We start from the raw sequence: 23476 nt of genomic DNA, 5'->3' as shown, positions 1-23476 counted from the left end.
ACACACACACACACACACACACACACACACACACCAGAGAATCCATCTCAACTCTAATGGCTTAGTTGTTTTTCAAGTACAGAGAGAATTTATAAACAATTTCTTAGAAGTTAAAGGAGAGAGAGAAAAACTAATCTGTATCCGGCTCAGAATGGATTTTTAAAAAATCTAAGAGTCAAGCTTTCTCTTCCCCTGAGATATGATTATGATTTCTCTCTTTTCCTCTCACAGTGATTTCATGTGCATTAAATATCCAATGTGGAACTTGTTGGTGCAACCTGCTGATATCTGGTTCTCCTTCCCGGCACAGAATAGGGTTGCATTTCCTGGTCCCTAGTGACTTGATGCAGCCAGGTGACCAGCCATCAATGAGTGGTCAGCAGAGGTGACACATGTTGCTTCTGGGCTGGAGCATTTAACTGTTTAGCAACCATCGTAGGTCCTCCAGAGCTCTATCCTGCTGTGATGGCTGGCAACGTTCAAGATGGAGGCTGCTCCACCATGCAGACAAGGTCTCTTGTGAGCAAAAGTGGAGCAGAGCCTCCTGCTGACCTCTCAGCAACACGTAGATGAGCAAGAAAGTAACCTTTATCGTCATAAGACATTATGACATTGAGAGTTGTTTGCTACTGCAGCTTAACCTACCCTATTTTATCTGATATACCCCTAAGAAATGAAATAGTTCAAACAAATTGTCATGACATTGTTTTATGCCCTCAAGAATCCAAGTTGGCCATAGATGACACCAATTTATGAGACACTGAAGATGTCCTAGCTCTGCAATGTCCACTGTCATGGCCTGGCCCAAAGAGAAGACCATACTCCCCAGAGAACTGATTTAGCCTTTGCATTAAACATCAGGCTGCTTCCTCTACCGCATGGCAGGTTTTCATCTCCTCTGAATAATTTTTTAGCAACTTGAGAAACTGCAATCCAAACATATAGTATTTTTGGCTGGAAATTAAAACACGTCACTTTTAAAACATAAGCAGTATGCCCTGAATGTTTATGGTAAAAAGCTCACTCCTGGCCAGACTGCAAAGCTCACATTACCGAGAGGCAAACCCTGGAGCATGCTAGCAGTTTGCCTCCCAGTTCGTCCTTCCTACACGGTGCAACGACTGTGAATCATTTCTCCTCTGGCACATGGACTCCCAGGCTTTATGACTGCTTTCATATCAGAGAGCGACTGGCTAGAATTTCCCCTTGCTGTAAGGGGACAGCTGTGGCGACAGAGAGACAGGTTTCTGTCCACTGCGCTGCCCGTGTGTTGAGCCAAAGCTGCCAGTTCCAACGAAGGCTCAGCCATGAAGCCTCCTGTTGGGGGAGCCATCTTATTCCTTTGTTCACACATTCATTTATTTCATTTATTCATGCACATGTTTGTGATACTTGCCATGGGTCAGTTTCTGTGGTGAGGGACCCACAGACAAAGACGACATAACCCCTGCCTCTTAGGAGGCTGGAACCCAACCTTGGAGGCACTTGGTAACACAGGTCATAAGAAAGACAGTAAATACACTGTGGAAATTTAGAGGAAGGTGATATGGCAGGGGGTCAATGAGAGGAAAGGGAGAGAAATGAACGTTTCTGTCTGTCTCTTACCTGTCTTATGTCACTCCATTTCTACTAATGAGGTGGTAATTCATATATCAGGTATGGACACTGGACTTCAGCGATATAAAGGGATGTTTCCAACATCAAGAAATGGTTAGTTGGAAGAGTTATCATTCACACTCAGGTTCGTCTGACTCCAAAACCAGTGTCTGTCAAGTAAAAACCTCTCTAACCTCAATGTACCCATTTCTAAAATGAAGATAGAATAAAAGCACCAATCTCATGGAGTTGTTCTGAGGATTACATGAGATAATCCATGAAAATAAAGTGTTTAGTCTGGCACACAGGAAGTGCCCAATAACTTATTGAATATTAACTCAGGAATATTATTAGTCAGCACCTATTGTATCATAGGCACTTGTGCTTCACAAATATTATTCTTATCTTTCTTTTAACCTCCCTGGTGGTCTGATTATGTCAGTAATTTTGTACCCAAAGCGGTACATTGTTTTGCGTGGAAATTTGTTGTTTTGTGTTGTAGGCCGGTAATTCTTAGGAATTACTCACTTAAATCTGTCCAAACAAGAGTCTAGTAGGCATCCCAGGTATGATAAAGTTTGAAACACAAAATCATAAATTATAATATAATAAATAATTATAAAAAATAGGAGTTACCGCTTCTGGCAGTGAAAATTAACCCCGAGCCACACTTGGGATTACCGCCAGGGTAGTTAAGGACAAGGAGAGTAAAGCCCCGCTAAATCAAACAACTTGCCCAGGGTCACCTAACTGGTATCAGCGATAGTGCTGGGGTTAGGACTGAGGTCTGCCTGACTCGAACACTGATGCTCTTTCCATAACACCCACGTGTCTCCCAAAGCTAATGCAGAGGATCAGAAGCCCCAAGGGAATGAATGTATGGCGTTCGTCGCTGTGTAGTGATAAACTGTGCTCGAAAGTGTAGGTTTTGCATTGACCACACAGCTCGCGATTTCACCAACTCTAACTGCTTGGGCAAGCTCTTTAACCTCTGAGCTTCATTTCCCCATAAGGATCTACCCCATAAGGCTGACAAGGTATTAAACGAGACAGTGCATACAAAGTGCTTAGCAAGATGCCTGGCACACAGAGCGACCTCGATGAAAGTGAACGTTGATGATTATGATGATGGTGACGATGAAGATGATGACCCTGGCATCACTGACAGCCTGTGGGACACACACATGGAAGCTGCCACAACACAAGGGAAATGGTTTTGATCCAAGACTATTGCCTTGGCCAGCACACACTTCTGGTTAAACAAAGAATGTTCAGGATACAACAAGTTAAGTAAGTGTGGAGAACGATGATACCTACCAGAATTAGCGTGCTGAGAAACTGCGTTTTCAAGGCATTGCTTCTTTATGTGACTTCTTAAAATGTTGGTTGGCGACGAAGCCAGAATTCTCTTATCAAAATGAAATCTGTAGAATTCAATTTTCAGCTCAAACAATGTGATTTATACAAAGCGCCACCCTTTCAAGTCAGATGAGAAAATATAAAGCTGTTCTATAATGGACTTATTGTTTGCACACACACACACACACACACAAAATATGCATCCGTGTTTCATGCCAGGCCTCATTTTGCATCTTCAACAAAAGGGGAACACTTTTTTCTCCGGAGAAAACCCTCAAAGGAGACTTCAGCATCATGTCAACTGTCCCCTCTGCTCCTCCCAAAATGTCAGAAGACCTCACCCACGTCTTTATTCATGGAGACGAGATTGCTGGGAGACAGGGACCTGACATTTATCCCCAGTGGTCCTTTTCATTAAACTAAGATGACTATGGATGGGTCACCTCGGTGGTAAACTCAGTTTCACAGAAATGTGCTGAGACCCCAATACATGTGCAGCACTGTTCCAGACACCATGAAGATGCCTAGAAAGATGGGTAAGACCCTATCTTGACCTCAATGCACTCAGCATCTCATAGTATGAGGAAAAGGTAAGCCCATGAAAGCAAGGCAAAGCTTTGCTGTCACAGACAATCAGGCATGCAACTAACAGTTTCACCACTGCTTTATAAGTGCCCACTGTGTGCAGGCAGTGTTAAGCATGGAGGAGAGAGAAGCAGGAAGCACACTCCCTGTCCGGGGAGAAGATCAGAGCCCACGTGCTTTAGCAATGCAGTAGAATGAGAGAGAGAGAGAGCATTTAATTGGAATCCAGAGAAGGTTTCTTTTGGAAAGGTCTTAAAAAGAATGACCCAGTTCAACACATGGCAATGCTTTCTGTCTAGGGACCAGGACCCAAAGTCACAAGGCAAGTTCTGATCAGTGGGGTTGGAATCATTGACTGCTTGGTGATTCATTACCTACCACTGAACTTATAGCCACTATAAGACCTTTTTGACATTTTAGGGGTGTCAGCATTCAGCCCTCCTTTCCTTTCAGCTGCTAAGCTTCCTATAAGAGCCCCTACTTTATGAAAGCTTGTTCGGGCAGAGGACACAACTCTCTTCAAGGAAATGGAGGGGCTTCATCATCCCTCTCCCTGCCCAGGCTCAGGCCTTCTGGAAAGGCCTCACTGAGGAGATGACATCTGAAGGATTCCAACCAGGTTAGGAGCAGGAAGAAGAGCCTTCCAGGGTGAAGAAACAGCAAGTCAAAGGCCTGACACAGCCATGAGTTAGAGAGTTCAAGGAACCCAGAGTCTAGTAGGAATGTAGAGCAGAGGGGTGGGCCGGGGGCAGATCCCTAAGGTCTTGAGGCCATCGCCAAGGGTTTGAAGTTTCTTCCTAAGCCATTAGAGAATTACAAGCAGGAGAGTAGGATGCAATTGTTTATTTTTGAAAATGTCTCTCTGGCTGCTGAGTGGAGAATGGACTGTGGAGAGGCAAGACAGGAAGCAGGGGAGCTAGCAGGGGGCTATTTCTGGGGCTCAGGGCATAGATGATGACTGCTGGGACCATAGGAATATAAATGACATTGGACAGAAGGGGACAGGCGATGTCTATTGGACTTTTTCATTGATGTAAGAGGTGAGAGAAAGAAGAATCCAGAAACTCCTGAATTTTCAGGTTGAACAAGCTGTTTAATGAGTAACAGTAGAGAGTGCCGTAACTGGGGGCATCTCAGAGAAGGCAACGTTTGATAGAGAGAAAAGCAGAGTTTTATCTTGAGCATGTAAGGTTTGAGATGTCTGTGAGACACCCAAGTAGGGGACATCAAGCAGAGAATTGTTATATGATATTGGAGTCAGGTGTGCAGAAAAGGGCTACAGATACAAATTCTGATATCGTTAGCATATAGATGATATTTAAAGCCAAGGACTCCATTGCCTCCCAAGGAGAGAGAGAACTAGACAGACTAAAAGAGGTCTGAGGGCTGAACTTTAGGATTCTGACATTGAAAAGTCAAGCCCTCTCGAACAGGAAAAATCTGAAATGTGCCTCTCGGTCCACACTCACACGCCCCACTGCACTGCAGCAGAAACTGCAGAGGGAAAAACTGAAACCGTTTTTAAGCTAATTTGAATACTGTATGTACATAATTAAAAACATTTGGCCCCAAAGATTAATAACTCTTTTTACATCTTCCTTTGACAGTCACTCTGATTTGCCGGGCGGGACGGGCGGGGCGGGCAGGGCGCTTTCTGAGTTGATTAACACCTTTATGTTGCTTTGAGCAAAGTGTGGGGTGGCGACAGAAAATGCCACATTGCAGATGCCTGACTCGGGGATGGGACTCTGACTTCGCGCCTCCCGATGGAGGCAGAGACTCACTTCTGACGGAGGGAAAGTATTACAAAAATATATATGTAACACATATTCTATTCCTGATTTAGGTCTATAATCTTATGAGCCAGACTGTAATGAATAAAGTTATAATTAGCTGTAGATGAAGAACACACAGCCGTGTTTTCTAGGGTGCACTTTAGGGCTCTGAGCCAATCTGCACATTTACAAGCTGTGCTATTTGCATCGACTTCCACGGACTCCACTCAGAGACAGAAGAGGCTGCATTATTGATGACAGTGTTCGCATCTTGCTTATCTCTCTACTACACCCTGTGGGGTGTGGAAGTGCAGGAGGAAGGAACAGCCAGGAAATCCGGAAAACACTACCCCATCCTCAGAGAACAGCTCCCCAAATAGCAGCATCAATGTCTAGTCTATGCCAGAAAACCTCTGGCATTTTCCCCCAACGAGGTAGATCTGTACGCTTGGATTAAATGGATGTAAAGTGACATGAATTGCTGTGGCATGTGCTGTGTGACCTTAGGCAAGTCACTTCCCCTCTCTGGGCACTGGTTTTCCATCTGTGAAATGAGAAATTGAGACTGACTATCGCTAAGGACCCCTCTAGCTTCAACATCTGTGATTCCATCAAAGGAAAACCAAACAGGATGGTCATCAGGCAAGCTCCTGTAGGACCAGGGCTCACCTCACGCTGCCAAGAGCCTAGTCCCCATTCACCTCCTCTGTGTTTCGATGTGGTAGGAAGCAGTCTACCAGTAAGTGTTTAACAACTAGCTCTCCAGGGAAAAAGCTCTGATTTTCAGTGCTTACCAATTTCTGTGGTGTAAATACTCCCAGCATAGTGAATTTCAACTTACCCGCATGATGTCACTGAGTACAGAGTTGGGAAAAGATGCACGTAATCAGCTCTTATAAGCTGGCACTCCTACTGAATGAGGCACACCGCTCATGGCATGTGTGGGGATACTGGCAAGTTGCCTGCTTCTCGTCTCCTCTGCTTGCCCTCGTCAAGAGACTTTTAAGCAGGGGCTAACACCACAGCTGCAGGTAACAGGGAGAACGACTCTGATCTTTTGGACAGTTTCCCTGCCATGTATGTAGGTCTTGAGATGACTGTGGCCTCAAGGTCAAGGGCACAGGCTCTTATCAGATACTCAGGGTCCAAATTCTGGCCCTGCCACTTACCAGCTGTGTGGCCTTTGTTAAGAGACTGAACTTCTCTGTCAAAGATGTAACTGGGGATAGTAAATGTCCCTATGACATAGGTGCATTAGTCAGCTTGAGCATCGTTATTGATTTTCTCAGTTCTGGAAACTAGAAGTCCAAGGTCAGGGGGCCAGCATGGCTGAGCTTTGGTAAGAAGTCCCTTCCTGGCTTGTAGATGGCGGCCTTCGTTCTGCGTCCTCGCATGTGGGAGAGAGCTATGGTGTCACTTATTGTTATAAGGACACTGTTTCTACAGGATCAGGGCTGCACTCTCCTGATTTTATTTAACCTTATCACTTTCTTAAAGCCCCTATCTCTAACACAGTCACATGAAGGGGTAGGGGCTTCAGTGTATGAATTTTGAAGGGACACAATTTAGTCCATAGCAATAGGGTTGTTATAAGAATTGGGTTAATATGTGTTATGTGCCTAGTACATGGTAAGCACTCAACAGATTTTAGCTATTTTACATATATATATATATATATATATATATAAATGCCTTGGTTTGTGAGCATAATTTGTTCCAGAAACAAACTACTCATATTGCAAGACATCACTCATTTACCACATTAACTGTTTGCTCGTCTTGTGGAACACTCGCAAACCATGTTACTCGCAATCCAAGGTTTTAATATATATATATATATATATATATATATATATGATAACGGTCAATTTGAGGCTGAACCACAGAATCAAAGATAAAGACCAAAAGAAGGAGAAGAAAAGTAACTTTGGCACAAATTCTATAAGCCTAGAATTCCATTTTCTTGCAAGAGCCTAAAACCCACCCTGGACCAACAGATGTTCAATCTAACGGTCACTGTAATCCGATTGTTGGTAGAGAACCTCTGCACTTGGGTTTGGTGTTGTGCTCTGTGCAAATCATCAGTTTGGAGTCAGAAATCTGAAGAGCAGCATTTAGTGTGCCATCAACTTCATCCTCTTTTGGGAACCCATGGCCAGTAAGTAGGCCAGCAGACAGGCCTGGAGAACTTCCTGCTTCTCTTACCCTCAATTCCAGGACATCCCAGTCCCCACGCTGAGAGTTCAACTCTGGGTACCAATCCTCCCATTTTCCAAGTGAGCTGCAGATGACATCTGAGTCTGCTGCCATTTGAGATGGCTGCCTCCCCACTGACCTCCATAAATCCACATGAGCTTTGGCAAGGAATAAGGTGATGAAAAGAGAAGTTTGGATGAGAGGGAAAGTAAGAAAGGAGGGAAGGGAATGCACATTTTTTAGCCTCTCCGAGTTGTTGGGCTTGGAGCCACACACCTGTATCCATCCCAACTCTGATATATTCTCCCAGCAACCCTGAGAAACATTCTACAGGATTTCCACAAAGCCCATCCATTCTACCCCTAGGTATATATCCAAAAGAATTTAAAACAAGCACTCAAATACATGTGTATGAATATTTGTAGCAGCACTATTTCCAACAGCAGAAGATGGAAACAATCCAAATAAGTATCCATCAATATATGAATGGGCAAAACATGACACATACAATGGAATATTATTCAGTCTTAAAAAAAGAATGAAGTACTAATACATGCTACAAGGTGGATGAACCTTGAAAACATTATGCTAGGTGCAAAAAGCCAGATACAGTCACATATCGTCTGATTTCATTTATTTAAAATATCCAGAGTAATTAAATCTGCAGAGACAAAAAGCAGATTGGTGGTTGCAAGAATCTAGGTGGAGGGAAGGAATAGGAGTGACTTGGGGTGATGAAAACGTTTTAGAATTTGATAGTGGTGGATGCACATTGTAAATGCATGCAACGCCACTTAGTTGCACACTTTAAAATGGTTTATTTTATGTTATGTGAATTCCACCTCAATTTTTAAAAAAGCCATTGCACACTGTGGGTATTTTTGAGCTGTATATATTTGTTTTAGAGAAGAGATTTTAGCTATTTATAAGAAACTCAGAGCCCCACTCAAAAGTGGAGGCAGGAAGTGACGTCCAGGCTCTTTCTCTAATCATCAAGGTCCAGGGCCCAGCCCTGGGAAAGGAGGGGAAGGAGGAACTTACACAGTGATTGACTCCTCCAATGTGCCAGGAGCAGTGGTGTGTCTTTCATCTACTTACTTCATTCAGTCCTCACATTTTGCCAGGCATGGTACCACTGCTTTGTGTTTATTACAACTCTGGTTGATTCTCCCAACAACTCTAAGAAACTTATGGTAGGACAATGATTCCCACTTTACAGATGGAAAAACTGAGGCTCTGGAGTATCAGGACCTGGTCTGGAATCCAAGTCTGCCTGGCTTGGGAACACCATATCCTTCTATTGGCAGGTGTCCCTGAAGGGTGTCAGTGGAAGTCACAGCTAATCCTCTTACAGCCACAGCCACCACCAGCAGCACGGACCCTGGGGGAGGGGAGAGGGGAAAAGGGGGAGCCTCTTGTTGCTCAGCCACTTTTACCTCTCTCGGGCTGCCCCTTCCCTGTCCTGTCCACTAATCAACAGGGTAGAAGAAATATGGCCCCTGAAAGTGTAAATATCTTCCTCCGAAACAGTCGGGAGAGCCACTTATTCATCTAAAGAGAGAAAATTTCCCTTGGCAACCTAAGGCCTGGGAGTTGTCTGTCAGAACTATGTAGAATGGTTGGTGGTGCCTCTGCCCCCCCCGTGGTCCAGGTTCTACGTCAATGTGAGGAATCCTTTTTATTGGATGCACTGGGAGGCCATGGTCTTCTAAAGGATGCCCTTTTTCTCAGAGTGGCCCCGGGTGTGCTGGCTGGAACGCGGCAGGGGTCAGAAGGGGTCTTTCTGACTTTCAGTGTTCACTCTCCTGCTGGCAATCACCCTTGATAAGCCTTCTCTCCTCGCGAGGCCTTATTTCACCCGTGTGGAAAGAGGAGGGCGCACTTCCAACTTTGAAATGTCGATGATTCTCCCTCAACACCTTCACATTTGCCGAGGAACTTGGCAGGGTTAGACGGATATAGGTGTCCTCAAAAGTTATGCATGAATCAGATCCTTGTTATGAAACCACACATGTGTAAAGCAGAGGGTAATGGCAGAATGAGAATGACTAGCCTCTCTCATTCATGGTTAACTTGTAGATGCTTATAGAAGTCAGGAAGGGAAAAAAGAGGGAGGGAAGGTGGGGGCGGGGGAGAAAGAATGAAAGTGGTTAAAGGCAGGCAGTGTGGAGTCAGAAGCTTAAGTCTGAGTTTCTGCTCTTCCACTCACGGGCAGCATGACCTTGGACGAGTCACTTAACCTCTCTTGGCTTCAATTTTCTCAACTGTAAAATGGAGATAAAAATGCCTACCTCACAGAGTTCATCTAAGAACTGTTTTAAATTTTTTAACTGAGTGAATGTTAAAGATTTTATTGCCTTTATTCAATGATTCGTAAATCGAGCAGCATCCAATCTAGAATACAGAAAGTTGCCCCCAAGGAGATGCACAAAATGATTTTTATAGGCAGAAGGGAGCAGGAACAAGGAAGTTATAGTGGACAAAGAAGCGGGTTGGTGTTTTTTAGGAGATGGTAGTGGTCTAGCAGGCAGATTTCCTACCTAATACTGGTTAGGAGATTCCTAATTGGTTTAAGATTCTATTTCTGAGAGAGCTGAAAGTGTAATTAAGTCACCATTTGGTGAAGTGGGGCTTAGCACAAGCAGCTCCATTTTGGGCCTGTTGGTCTTGTTTTTTTGTTGTTGTTGTTGTTGTTGTTGTTGTTTTATTGGGGATTTTGGGGGATGGGAACAGTGCTGGGGAATTGGGGAAAGGGGAACAGACAAGTTGCTGTTCTTTTGTTCTTCAGTCTAGTTGTGGAGGACGTTGCTTCACTGGCCCAAGTTGGCACCATCATTGCGCTCTTCCCGGGTGAGGCACATCAGTCGCCGGCTTCTGGACGGCCGCTCCCTGCGGCTGCTGGCCGCTCACGCTGGCTGCTGGCTGCTGGCTACATACGGTAGCCCATGGCAACCCACTGCCACAGGGGCTGCAGCCTACGCCGTCGCCGGCGACGCACGGCAGCCCAGCTTCAGGTCAAGCTGTTGTTCAGCATCTTAGCTATAGAGGGCAGTGTCAATGCCCTCATATGTGGGATCCGATCCGGGGCCCTCTGGCGTCCCAAGCGAGTTCTTAACCATAGCGCCACTCGGCCGGCCCTCCTGTTGGTCTTGTTTTTAACAAGACTAAATGAAATAACATATTTGAAAGGCTGGATCCATTCATTGCTGGGTTACTTAATAAGCACCTAATAGAATATCAAGTATTAAGCAAAGAGGGAGAGAGAAAAGAAGAAAGAAAAGAAAGAAGGTTGTGGGAAGGTGGGGAGGGAAACCCTGATTGAACACCCACTCAGAACAAGCCAGTCACTTTCATCCCCATAACCACATGAAACATGCACAGAATCACCGAAAAGTTTGCTGTGGAAACCAAGAGACAGGGCCGCTTTCTCGTCTCCTTCCTCAAATTTGGAGACATGAAGTGAAGAGGCGGAGGTGAGACCCTCTTTAGGCTAAGCCCAGATTCCTATTGCTGCCGCTTATGTTGCTTTGAAATATACCCCAAAACAAGCAGTATGCGTCCTGTGGACAAATGCACCCCGCACCGCACCTGAGACCCATACAGACACACGCTCACAAGCACACGGGCACGCACACTCACCAGGCATTTTCAAATGCTTGCTGGCTCACCCTCCCGCACAGTCACATGCATGCCCAAGGAGGTCTGAATGGCCAAGGTCAATGCTTCTCCTTGTGGGAATCAAAAGCAGTTACCCTTTTATCATTTTGAATTGATTATCTCAGCAGTCTTTCCCCCTACCTCCCCGGCCTCCCCCACCCCTAGACTAGGTCCAGTTCCTCTGTTACGTGCTGTCAGAGCCCCTGCTCCTTTCTGGGATGGCACTTGGCAGAGTTTATCATCACACATGCATGTGCATATTAGGGTCTGCTTCCACTCCTGCATCAGCCGCTTCCGAGTTTAGGAACCAAGGCTGTTGAGCTCATCCTGCACCCAGCACTACACCTGGCATACAGTAAAAGTTTCATAAATATGTGTCGAGTGTTGAAATGAATGAATGAGCACATAACAATGAGTCTTTTCAAAAACAACTTCTCAACACCTCAGATCCACTGAACCAGCCTCATTGTAAGGCCCTTGACCTTGTAAGACACCCCAGCCCCAGGCGCACCCTCTGGCTGTCTCTGCTCTGTAGCCTGTGTGGAGTCCATAACAGCTGCCTCCTTCCTCAGGAGTGATCCTTGGGGTCTCTCTCCTGGAAAGGTGAGCAGCGGTCCCACCTGGCATTCCCCAATTAGGATCCAACTACCCCAGAGGGGGTCTTTGGGCCAGTGACCCCATTTTCTTTTTCTACATGCCATGCTCAGCACTTTTCCTCCATCCCCTTATACCCTTGAGTCAGGCCTCAGATTCCCCTGGAAAAAACATTTACATTTCTACCCTTTTAGGGGACTCCGCCTGTCTCTAATAAACAGAACAGGAGCCTCTACTGGTGCCCAACCCTGGAGCCGCACTGGAGGGTCTGGGGGAGCCTGGGCTGCTCCATTCCTCTCCTGCAGGCTCCCCTGCGCCCCTTCCACAATGCCCTGCCCCCGCCCCGATTATTCAGTCTTAAAAAAAGAATGAAGTACTAATACATGCTACAAGGTGGATGAACCTTGAAAACATTATGCTAGGTGCAAAAAGCCAGATACAGTCACATATCGTCTGATTTCATTTATTTAAAATATCCAGAGTAATTAAATCTGCAGAGACAAAAAGCAGATTGGTGGTTGCAAGAATCTAGGTGGAGGGAAGGAATAGGAGTGACTTGGGGTGATGAAAACGTTTTAGAATTTGATAGTGGTGGATGCACATTGTAAATGCATGCAACGCCACTTAGTTGCACACTTTAAAATGGTTTATTTTATGTTATGTGAATTCCACCTCAATTTTTAAAAAAGCCATTGCACACTGTGGGTATTTTTGAGCTGTATATATTTGTTTTAGAGAAGAGATTTTAGCTATTTATAAGAAACTCAGAGCCCCACTCAAAAGTGGAGGCAGGAAGTGACGTCCAGGCTCTTTCTCTAATCATCAAGGTCCAGGGCCCAGCCCTGGGAAAGGAGGGGAAGGAGGAACTTACACAGTGATTGACTCCTCCAATGTGCCAGGAGCAGTGGTGTGTCTTTCATCTACTTACTTCATTCAGTCCTCACATTTTGCCAGGCATGGTACCACTGCTTTGTGTTTATTACAACTCTGGTTGATTCTCCCAACAACTCTAAGAAACTTATGGTAGGACAATGATTCCCACTTTACAGATGGAAAAACTGAGGCTCTGGAGTATCAGGACCTGGTCTGGAATCCAAGTCTGCCTGGCTCGGGAACACCATATCCTTCTATTGGCAGGTGTCCCTGAAGGGTGTCAGTGGAAGTCACAGCTAATCCTCTTACAGCCACAGCCACCACCAGCAGCACGGACCCTGGGGGAGGGGAGAGGGGAAAAGGGGGAGCCTCTTGTTGCTCAGCCACTTTTACCTCTCTCGGGCTGCCCCTTCCNTCCTCATTAAATCAGCAGCCATCAGGCTCCTAGAGACGTTGGCTGCCTGGCTTCCCAGACCAGAGCAGGCCCAAGGGGTTGATTAGCATATTGTTGTAGGGAAGGAAGTCTGGAGTCATCCTTTTTCCTATTGACACAAAATAACATGACCTGAAGGCTCCCCCACCCCTCCAGCCAGCCAAAAGCAGCCGTGGAAATTCAGCGTCTCTCCAGAACGGATACCTCTCTCCTGTTCTCCCCTTCGTCCCCAGCTCCTTTCCTCCTCTTTTCTCTCTCTCTTCTTCCCTCTATCCTCTTTCTTTTTTCCATTCCTTTTTCTCTCTTTCTTTCCCTCCCTCTCGCTCCCTCCCTCCCTCCCTCCTGGCCTCCCTGCCTCCCTCCCTCCATTTATCTCTCTTTCTCTTCAACCCCTTGCTACCTCCACCTTAGCTCCATCCTTTAAAAAAACTGCAAACATAGAAGCGCCAAGGAAGGGCTTCTCCCCTCCTGCCATCGAAGGCAGGCCGGTGCCTCCTTTACAGCTGGGAGCGTTTGCACAGGACCAAAGCTTTGCTCTGCCTGGAGAGCCACCGGAATGACAAATCTTTGGACAAATTACTGATTTCTCATCTAATTTACATCCAATTAGTGTGAGTGAAATGAATCATGTGGTCAGCCCCTCAGGGGAAACATTGAGATAACAAATGCCCAGGGCTTCTTTCCTGGGGAACTGACGGGCCCTCGGGGAAGTCCATGATTTACCCCTCAGGTCAGAGGCCCCCTCCCTGTCCCCAGGCAGGTTACCAAGCTCATAGATCAACCCCGCCCCCGCCCTGCAGCAGGGACATGCCTGGGGGAGTTCAGGCTGGTGAAAAATTAGGTGGAGGAGGACCAGATCTTGTTGATTCCCCCTCCCCCCCCAGCTGTGGAGATCCACTTCAGATTAGAATATAGCAAGTGCCAAGCTCTGGGCTCAAGACCCTCACGCACAGAATTTCTACCACCCCACAAAGGTCTCGGAGGCAGGTGGTTCAGGGCTCTGGTGACAATAACTGTCCTTTGCTGCCCCTCACTGTGTGCCAGGCTGTGAGTTTAGTGCTTTGTAGCATCATGGCTCTTAACCCTCACAGAGTACCCTAGAAGGCAGGCATTGCTACTACGACCTCCACTGTAGAGGGAGGGAAACTGAGGCTCAGAGAGACGTTGCTCAAGTTGAATCAGGAAGATGCAGAGCTGAGGTTTTTGAACACTGGCCCCTGTGATGCCAGAGTCCCGGCGCTTAGCCATCGTGCTCTGTCTATTTTGCAGAGAAAAAAAAATGAGGCTCAGAGAGGTGAAGTAATTCCCAAGGTCACAGCGCAGTTTTGGCAGAGCGAGACTATCAAGTCCAGTGTGTTTCCTCCTCATGCAATCTCATCCGCTGCTCGGGGCAAGGATGGAGCACCTCTGAGTCTGGACAGGTGAAAACTGCTTCCGGGGGTGAACACAGATAAATGATCCGAGGCCCTCCCCACTGCAGAGAAAACCCCAAACCCAAACCTTGTTGTCTGCGACTGGGTCACTGCTTGCTTCTTCATGCATGAAAAGCAGCAGACGGAATTCAGAAACGTTTTTCTAAAACAAGAAAGATTACCCTCCAACACCGTTTGAAGTGGGAAGACAGGGGTGTGCGGGCGGGGCAGGGTGGGGGGCATGGGTTTCTTGTCTGAACAGTGCAGTAGCTGCGTGTTTGGGATGAGTTTGCTCTTCCTGTGTAAACTTGTTTCTAGTCTGCTATTTAAAACCTGGCATATGGATGGGCTCTCAGCTTCCAGTACTGGCAGTTCTTAACATTCACAGCGACTAAATAAAAAGGGAATTTTAAAAACCAAATGCAGTTTTACCCCATAACGAGGCAAAGAGAGAACTACTAAGAAGTTAGCAACTCTTGAACTTGGGCCCAGCCGACCCTCTCACTGTGGAGGCTTCTCTGGTGGAGGGTGAAGAGGGAAGGGACCAACTTTCCTGCGTACCTCGTGTAGGCCTAGCTTTCTGTGCTGGGGGTCAGGGTTAGTGTTAGGGCATGGTCTTTGCAGTCAGCCTGCCAGGCACCGAAGCCCAGCTCTGCCACTCACTAGCTGGCTGACTTTGGATATGTTACTCACCCTTTCTGAATTTCAGTTTCCTCAGCAGTAAGACAGGCCTAAAATAGAACCCCGCTTGCAGGATGTTATAAGGATGACATGAGCGAACGCTTGTAAAGCACGCAGCACGCTGCTCGGCACATACTAAGTGTGCAAAAGCACTGTACTTATTCCCTGCACGTCTACTGGGGCAGTGGTGATGATTTTCCTCACTTTTCAGCTTCTGAGATTAGAGACGATGCTGCACATCGAAGGGAGTGTCCAACCCCTCTCTGTCAAGGGGTTGAAGTAACCTGTGGTCCCAGGAATGTGGTGTGGAGACTAGGAAGAGAGGCCTGGGGTGGCCGGAGGAAAGACTAGAGCCTGGGGAGAAGAAATGAGGACTCCAGGAGGCATAGGACTTAGGTCGCCAAGGGCAGGAGTGGAGTAACAAGGCTCCTAAGAGGGCAGCCAGGTTGATTCCTCTGGGTCCCCTGTAGCAACAGCAATTCCTAAGTTCTTACTATAGGCACAGTTCTAAACGCTTTCCATGTTGGGTCTCCACCCCACCCCCCACCCCCGCCCCATGTAAGCCTCAAAACAGCTCATGGAAGTGGCATTATTATTTTGAATAGGAAGAAGAGGCTCAGAGAAGTTAAGGCACAAGGTCACACGGCTAGACAATGAGTGATGGGGCTAAGACACCAAGCCAGGTAGTCAGGCTCCAGAGCCCTGCTCAATTTCCTGCACAGGTCTTGGCACCAAGGGGCATCCTGTAGCAGAGAAGAAAGAACTGAACCTAGGGAGAGAGTAGAAACAGCCTCTTTGGTCCCAGTAGACAATCAAGTCAGCTGCAAGCCTGCCGCCAGTTCACTAGGGCAGAGTCCCCTCTGACCGGTTTGAGACTCTTTGAATGGCCCCTGACATTCATAGCAAGGCCCCCTGAACCGCCAGCAAGAGCCCATTTCCTGACCAGCTGCCTCAGAACAGACCACCACTCCCCAAATGTGTGGCTGATCCAAACAGAATGGCATCAGGGTTCAGTGGCTTTGTGTGACCTTAGTTTCCTGCTCTGTAAAATGGGAGGATCCTGGCACCTACACCACATGATCGTCAGTGAAGATTAAGTTCAGCTGCTGGACTTGGCACAGAGCTCTCATTTCTGCTGTTGTTACAATGAGGAAACCGTGGTTCGGAGCAGAGCAGTGACTTTCCAACTGAGCAGCAGCAAATGAGGCCCAAACTAAAAAGGCTGAATTTGAATACTACATGGTCAGCAGGGCTATGAATGGGGCCGTGGGTGTGCTGAGGTGTCTGTGTGGGGAACCCAGCGGTCTGAAGGACCCCACTGATGTCATGGGTCATCTCTGACTTGATTGTCCCAAAGCACACTGAACTCCCCTGCTTCTAGGGGATTGTACCCAGACACATCTCATCCTAGCTCCCGATTTCTCCAGACCATCCCTCGGGAGGAAGAACTTTGTCCTGACTCGGAGATTTGCCCCAGGCGCCGAGGACATGCCTGCTAGTCGCTCCTGCTTCAGAGCCTGCCACTGTCAAGACTTATGGCTGCCCCGTCGCTCCCCCTCGCTGGGTCTGGCTACATCACTTATCTCCCCGACGCTGACCTGCCAGCAGCTGCAGGAGGCTCTCTCCGGTAAGATTTGATTAATGAGGTTCAGTGGCAACAAATCAGTCTTACAGAGCAGCCCTCCCCTCTCTGGGACACACGCTCACAACAGCCGCTGCATACAAACTGCCCGGCGGGTGTGGGGCTGCCTCCAGTCCTCCCGTTAGCGGCCCCTGGCTCTGCACCCCAGTTCCGTGAGCCAGACCCGGCTGGACTCACCCTCACCCACCAGCATGCACCGTGCCCAACTGCAAGCAAGAGGGGCTTGCTCTTCTTCTTATCTTCCAGATAATAGTATAATTATTATCGTCCGTAAATCATAATAGCTGCTATCCCTGGGCTTGCTGTATGCAAGGCACTTTGCTAAACACTTGATGTGATTTTATTTAATGAATCCTCTCAACAGCCCTATGGAGTGGGTATTTTATGATCCCCGTTTCACAGATGAGGAAAATGAGGTGCAAGGGGGCTGGTAACGTGCCCAAAGTCACACAGTGAGAAAGGGGCAGAGCTGGAGTGTGAACCTCAACATTTTGGCCTTTACTACTTCCTCATGTGTTTCAAGTCTTAACACACTTTGGAAATACGTTGAAAGCGATGGTCCTTCTCCTTAGAAAAATGTAGATGCCAATACACACACAGCCACACAATTTCACCATGCACAGACGCAGTCGCTTCCAACTCTATTCTTCTGAGACCCTCAACCCCCACATCACTGTGAAACTTAGGAAGGGTCCTTCCCCATTCTGGGCCTCAATCTCTTCTGTAAGGACAGAAGACTGGGGGGGTCCAACTTCCAAGCGCCCATCTTTGTCCTATTCTCTGTGTCAAGTGCAGGTCCCCGAGCCCTGCTTCCCAATCTCATCTCCTCATTCCCATTTGGAAAGTTCTTGTCATTGGAAGCCAGAACTGTTTTTCTCTTTGAGTTTCCACCCACTGTATGTGCATCACCCCACCCCACCCCTTTTCCCTACCCCGACTGTTTTATTGGAACTGTTTGCTTCTCAAGCAGTTACAGGAAACCCATGGCACACTGCAGACCGTCCACTCCTTTGTAGCATAATCTACACATCATTCAAGTGCGCGTCCCTCCAGCAGCCGGTGACCCCACGTCACCTTCCGTGGGAGCCTTTCTGAAGTGGCTATCTGCTCAGCTGCTTCTCAGGCCCCCCACAACTCCTGTTGCCCCCAGACCACCAGGCCTCGATCCCCACTCTTTCTTTACGAGATGAAAGGGCGGTGAATCTCCCCCTCTAATCCCCACTGTACCTTCCCCAAAGCCCTCACATCCCAGAAACATTTGTCAGGGATTTGCCAATAATCACTTTTTCATCTGCTGGGGCAAGAGTCATCTTTGCATATAGATGTTTTCTAATAGATGCTGCATTGATTATGTAAAGTTCTTTTGGGAATCGCCTGGCCATTTCTGGGTCCTCACTGACCAGTTCCACCTCTGACACACATCTCTGATCTCCTAGGTCAGTACACCAAACCACCTGAGCCAGAGATGGGGGGAGGGGGCACAGGCCTCACATGTGGCAGGGACAAATGGCTCCACCCACCTGAGATGGACTTGCACGGCCCACTCTACTTTGGACAGGCTGGCAGAGGAAGGTCCATTTAACCTGAGCATGGCCTGTTCCTCAGTTGGAAATAACAGCAATGATTCTGGTGATGAACGTTTTTGGTGCTTTCCAGTTTACAGAGCAAAGCACACTCCTCTGTCACTTCACACTAGCCTCACAATGATCTTCGGGGGGAGGGGTTATTATTATGCCCACTTTACAAATATGGAAATTAAGGCACTGAGAAGTGACTTGCCCAAGTCTGCACAGTTCATGTGTGGCAATTCCAGCCCTTAAGCCCAACTCATCAAACTGTGAGATTATACTTTTTCCTCTTGTGTCATTTTGCTTACACACTCATGTGGGGAGAGGGGCATTCACACATGGTCTCAGATAATCACCCTCAGCAGTGTGCAGGGAATGGCATGTGGTTATGTGCGTTTGTGCAGGGGGGAGGTGTGAATACTGTGTGGGATATGGGTAAGTGGGTTGGTGTGTGTGTCTGTGAGGGGTGAGTGTGCATGTTTGCGAGTTAATGGGTTGGGTGAGCACGCATGTGCAGAGTGTAAGGCGGGTAAGCAGAGTGTGAGTGTGTGCACAGGTTGTGGGAGTTTCTGGTCAGCTTCTTCACTCTGGAGTTTGTCTTCAGAGCTCAGAGCCTATGGGTTCAGCCTCTTAGGATGAGAAGACCAGATGGATCACCATTTGCAGACTATTTGGGGATGACTATAAAACAAACACTTTAACAAACATGCCCAGTCTCCTCAAAAACGGTTCCCTCTGCAAGCTCAGGACGTGCCCCAAGTTTTTGGAGTTGGCTTCTGAGCAGTGCCTTTGGAGTCAGTGACCAAGTCACCCAGAAAAGGAGACCCATCATCTGTAGGTGTGAGATGTGGGCACAGAAAGGTGACTGTGGAGTTGGACCAATAGCCCCAGATGGCAGAGGTGTTGGGAGAGAGGGGCAAGTGTGCCAGGTCCCTGCAGGACCCTGAGTTTGCAGGGACACTGAGGCAGCTCAGCAGGGCTGCTGAGGGATCCTTTGTCCTGGGCAGACCAAGCCCTGGTGGGGTCTGTCGGTTGGCTGACTATCTGAAGACATGGCGGGTAGTCCCTCAAGTTTTCCTCTAACCAACCTCCGGCTTGTGGGACGATGAGGTCCAGAGAGGTCTCTTTATTGGGTGGCTCCTGAGGTCTTCTAGTGCCAGCATTAGCTCACAGAGAAACCTGGGGGCCCCCCTCGACCTCTATCCTGGCCTCTGAGACACAGAGCAGACCCTGCCGTCACAGCACACTTGCTGGCTTCCACCGGGGGCCTAGACACCCTGAAAACAGCCCTCAATCCTTCATAGCACTGAGTCTGTGGGAAAGAGACAAAATCTAACAAGTTGATGGGGTGCCCTCTATGGCCCAGCCCAGGCCAGCAGACGGACTTCCCTTCCTGCTGCCCCCAGGCTGGCACTCCCTACAGCAACTGCGGAGCGTTCCCTGACGCTTCCTGCTCTGGCTTCTACCTGAACTTGGCATCCCCCTGCGCCAGTGAGAGTCACACCTCCCCTTGAACCAGAAGCACATTTTCCAGCTTGTTCTTCCACCAGGCTGGGCTCCAAATGCCTCTTGTGGTTGTTTCCCGAAATCCAATCCAACCTCAAAGCATGAAGATTTGCCATTATTAAAGACGAGCAAAAGCATATGCCCCGGGCTCTGGAGAGAATTTCTAATGAGGATTCCAGAGATCACAGCCGGCTCATGAGCCTCAGAATCTGACGGGCCCTTAACAGTCATGAAGCCCCTAATTACGCTCCCTGCACATCGCACGGACCCACCGCCACGCCTTTGCCGCGCCGCTCCCGAGACACGAGTCTGTGCGATGTAGAGATGGTGTTCAAAGTCGGCATATAAAGGGAAAAACCAGGCATGGTCAAAATTACCTTTACAAATCCCTCAGGAGGGAGACCAATGTGCCATCTCTCAGCAAGTCCAGCACAGTCAGGCTTGCCTTCAGCGTTGGAACAAATCGCTTTTCTTCGGGTTAAGCCCCAGATGAGGTTATCGGCTTGATTTAAGGGACCACGTTACATGAGACATGCGTGTCTTTAACACTAGCATCACCCTCTCGGTGATACGCACAGGAAAAGAGGGGCAGAGAACCTAAAACCCACTAGGAAACCAGCGGGCTCCATCTCCCATATCCCACTTGCTCTGGGGCATAGGTCCTTGAGTGAATTGGGGGTCGGAACCCCCACTTTATTCTCTATACGCATCTTTGTTGTCATTGTTTGTTACTCTGACATATACATGGTTGTGTTCAAATACCCGAGGGGTGATCTCCCTGGGAGAGTCATTCCCTGCATTACAGTATGTTTGCGTCCTTCAAGCTACTTCTGCAGCCTGAATGCCACTTCTTCCAGGAGGCGTTCCCTTATTGCTGCCCCTGGAAGTGCTGTCCCAGCTACAAGCTCCCATGGTATCTCCTCTGTAACCATCTGATGACCAATGCCACCCTGTATCTCATATCATAGTAACGATGTGTATGTCGTAGCTCCCCAAATACACCATGAAGTCCTTGGGGGCAGGGTCCTTGTCTGTTTCACCTCTGGGGTCCCCACAGTGCTTGGTCCAGTGTCTCCCATATACCCCTTATCAATAAACATTTATTGAAAGACTAGAAATATGAATGAATGAACTACAACATTGGCTCATCTTAGAAAATGAAAACATTTCTACTTTGCTGACACAGAAGTGTTATACTCCTGGACTCAGGAGGCTGGACTGAAGGTTTGCATCTTGACCTGACCCCATAGATTACACGCCTTTGGGGAATGTCTCTTCATGCCCTCCCCACTCCAGTGCCCCTCTAAGCTGCCTTCCCTACCGGACTTCTTCCATTCTGAGGGCCTGTGCCCTGGCAACAAAAGCAGAAGCCTCACCCCAGTGCCCTGCCAGGTAGGAAGGGCAAACATTAATACCCCCATTTTACACATAAAGAAACTGAGGCTCAGACACATGTGTCTGACCCACTATCACATGGCAAATGAACAGCAGGGCCTGGATTTGTACGAACTAAAATCTGTTTGTTTTTTGGTTTTTCTTTTCTATTTACTCACACACTACCTCTGAATAGAGATGCCCTTTAGTTCATAATGAGCATCCAGTTACTGAGGGGGGCTCCTCCCCTCCCTGACCAATGAGAAGCCAATGGACAGTGTCCTGGTAAGTCTTGTCCCACCCGATAGAGTGCACTGTTGGGAAATAATTTTAGAGGCTCCCTGCTGAAGGGCTAAAACCCAAAACACACCTGCGTTGTGGGTGACAGCAACTCTGAATGACCCCCTGCAGTTACCAGGTCACCTACCTGCCCCCTTTGCCCAGGTCTTTTGAGGTGTTGGCGATTTTAGTGTTTTCTTCCAGGACTCTGGCACCCAGCTCTGGGCTGTACACCCCTGGCTGGGTCTCCCTTCCCTAATCCCTCTTCTCACGCATCTCCCTGTGGCCAAGGGCTGTCTGCAGCCCCCCCAGACAATGGTACAGAACGAGGAATGAGGCTTTGGAGCTAGCAGATCTGGATTTAAATCCTAGCTCAGCCTCTTTAATACTCAGCTGACTGTTGACAAGTCACTAAACTGCTCTGAACTTAGTTTCTTTATGTGTAAAGTCAGGATCATAATACATCAAAGGTTTGCTGGCATGAAGTGAATGACATACGTGTAGCAGGGGTCTTGTCTCAGACCTCGTTTAGGGGGTGGCATGTCCCACAGCAAGGTTCAAAGTCAGGCCTCCTAGTTCCCACTCTCAGCTCCTGCATGTACTCACCAACTGTGTGACTCTGGGAAAGTTACTTACTGTCTCTGAGCTTCAGATTTCCTCACCAGTAAAACAGGGATAAAAATAGTACCTAACGCGTGGGGCTGCTTTGCAATGAAATGAGATAATTCACACTAACAGCTTAGCACAGAGTTTGGCACTTAACCAGTACTCAATAAATGTTACCCATTAATTATTAGCCATTATTAATTATGCCAGTGGACTGGTGGGCAAGTCTGGAAGGAGCTGATTTGCATGAGGCTTTTGACTAAAGGAATGGGGAGGGAAATGAGATATTGTCTGGGGTGTTGGTCCTGGGGCTGCCTGGTGCCTGAGCCCCACTGAGGAGTGGGCAGCAGGCAGCATGAAGGTGAATGAGCCATTCTCAGGTACCTGGGTCACAAAGTGCAACACAGGATGGTTTAGTGCAGTGGCTCTCCAGGGAATCTAAGATGTCTATTTATTGAGCAACTACTATGTTCCTAGGTCTGTGCTTGGTGCTGAGGACTGAGTGGTGAACAGGAGACATAGCCTTACTCTCACAGGGGGCACAGTCTGGTGGTGCTTCTGGGCCTGCGCGTCCACCCAGAGGCACCTCCCTGGGGGCAAGTCTTAGAGATCTTGGGGTGGCCCAGCAGTACCAGCAAGGTGATATGCACCCCTCAACCAGTCCCAGGCAGCAGACATTCATGGAGGAGGTCGCAGGAGCAGAATATGATGGAACAGTTATTGAGCTGACACAAGACACCCCAGGGGGCTTCCAGAAATAACAGGGTGAGATTGTGAGAAGGCAGATGTTCTACAGGAGGGAGCATGAGAGGTGGAATTTAGGACTAGGATGGCTGAGGGGCCACATTATTACCTAACAGCCAGTGAAACTCCGGGAAATGAGGGTGTGGAATGGGGAGCTATATCCTCGATAAGAGATGGTTCATGCCCCCGGCAGAGCCCTCCCACAGACACTGACTCACTCGATACAACCCCTCACACACACACACACACACACACCATTCCTTTTGCACACATGTATTTAAAACATACAGCCAGCATACAGTGAACTCCCCACAGAGGGTCACAGGGGCACGCCCCCTCGGCGCAGTCAGCAGGCACGCACCTCATGATCCCTACGCATGCCCCTGAGCCCACTCCACGCCACATCTCACCCCTGCTCCCTGTTCCCTCTCTCTAGTACTCTGTGGGGTGTGGGGCCTGTCAGACCCAGACCCCATCCCAGCTCTGCCATTTAACTAACTGTGTGACTTGGTAGAGTTACTTAAACTCTTTGAGCCTCAGTTTCCCTCTTCTGCAAAATAAGAATGGTGTGAGTCCCTCCCTCACAAGGTTGCTGT

This window comes from Hipposideros armiger, unplaced genomic scaffold (genome assembly GCF_001890085.2).
Source record: "Hipposideros armiger isolate ML-2016 unplaced genomic scaffold, ASM189008v1 scaffold_10, whole genome shotgun sequence".
NCBI lineage: Eukaryota > Metazoa > Chordata > Mammalia > Chiroptera > Hipposideridae > Hipposideros > Hipposideros armiger.
This window is presented reverse-complemented; position numbering follows the sequence as displayed.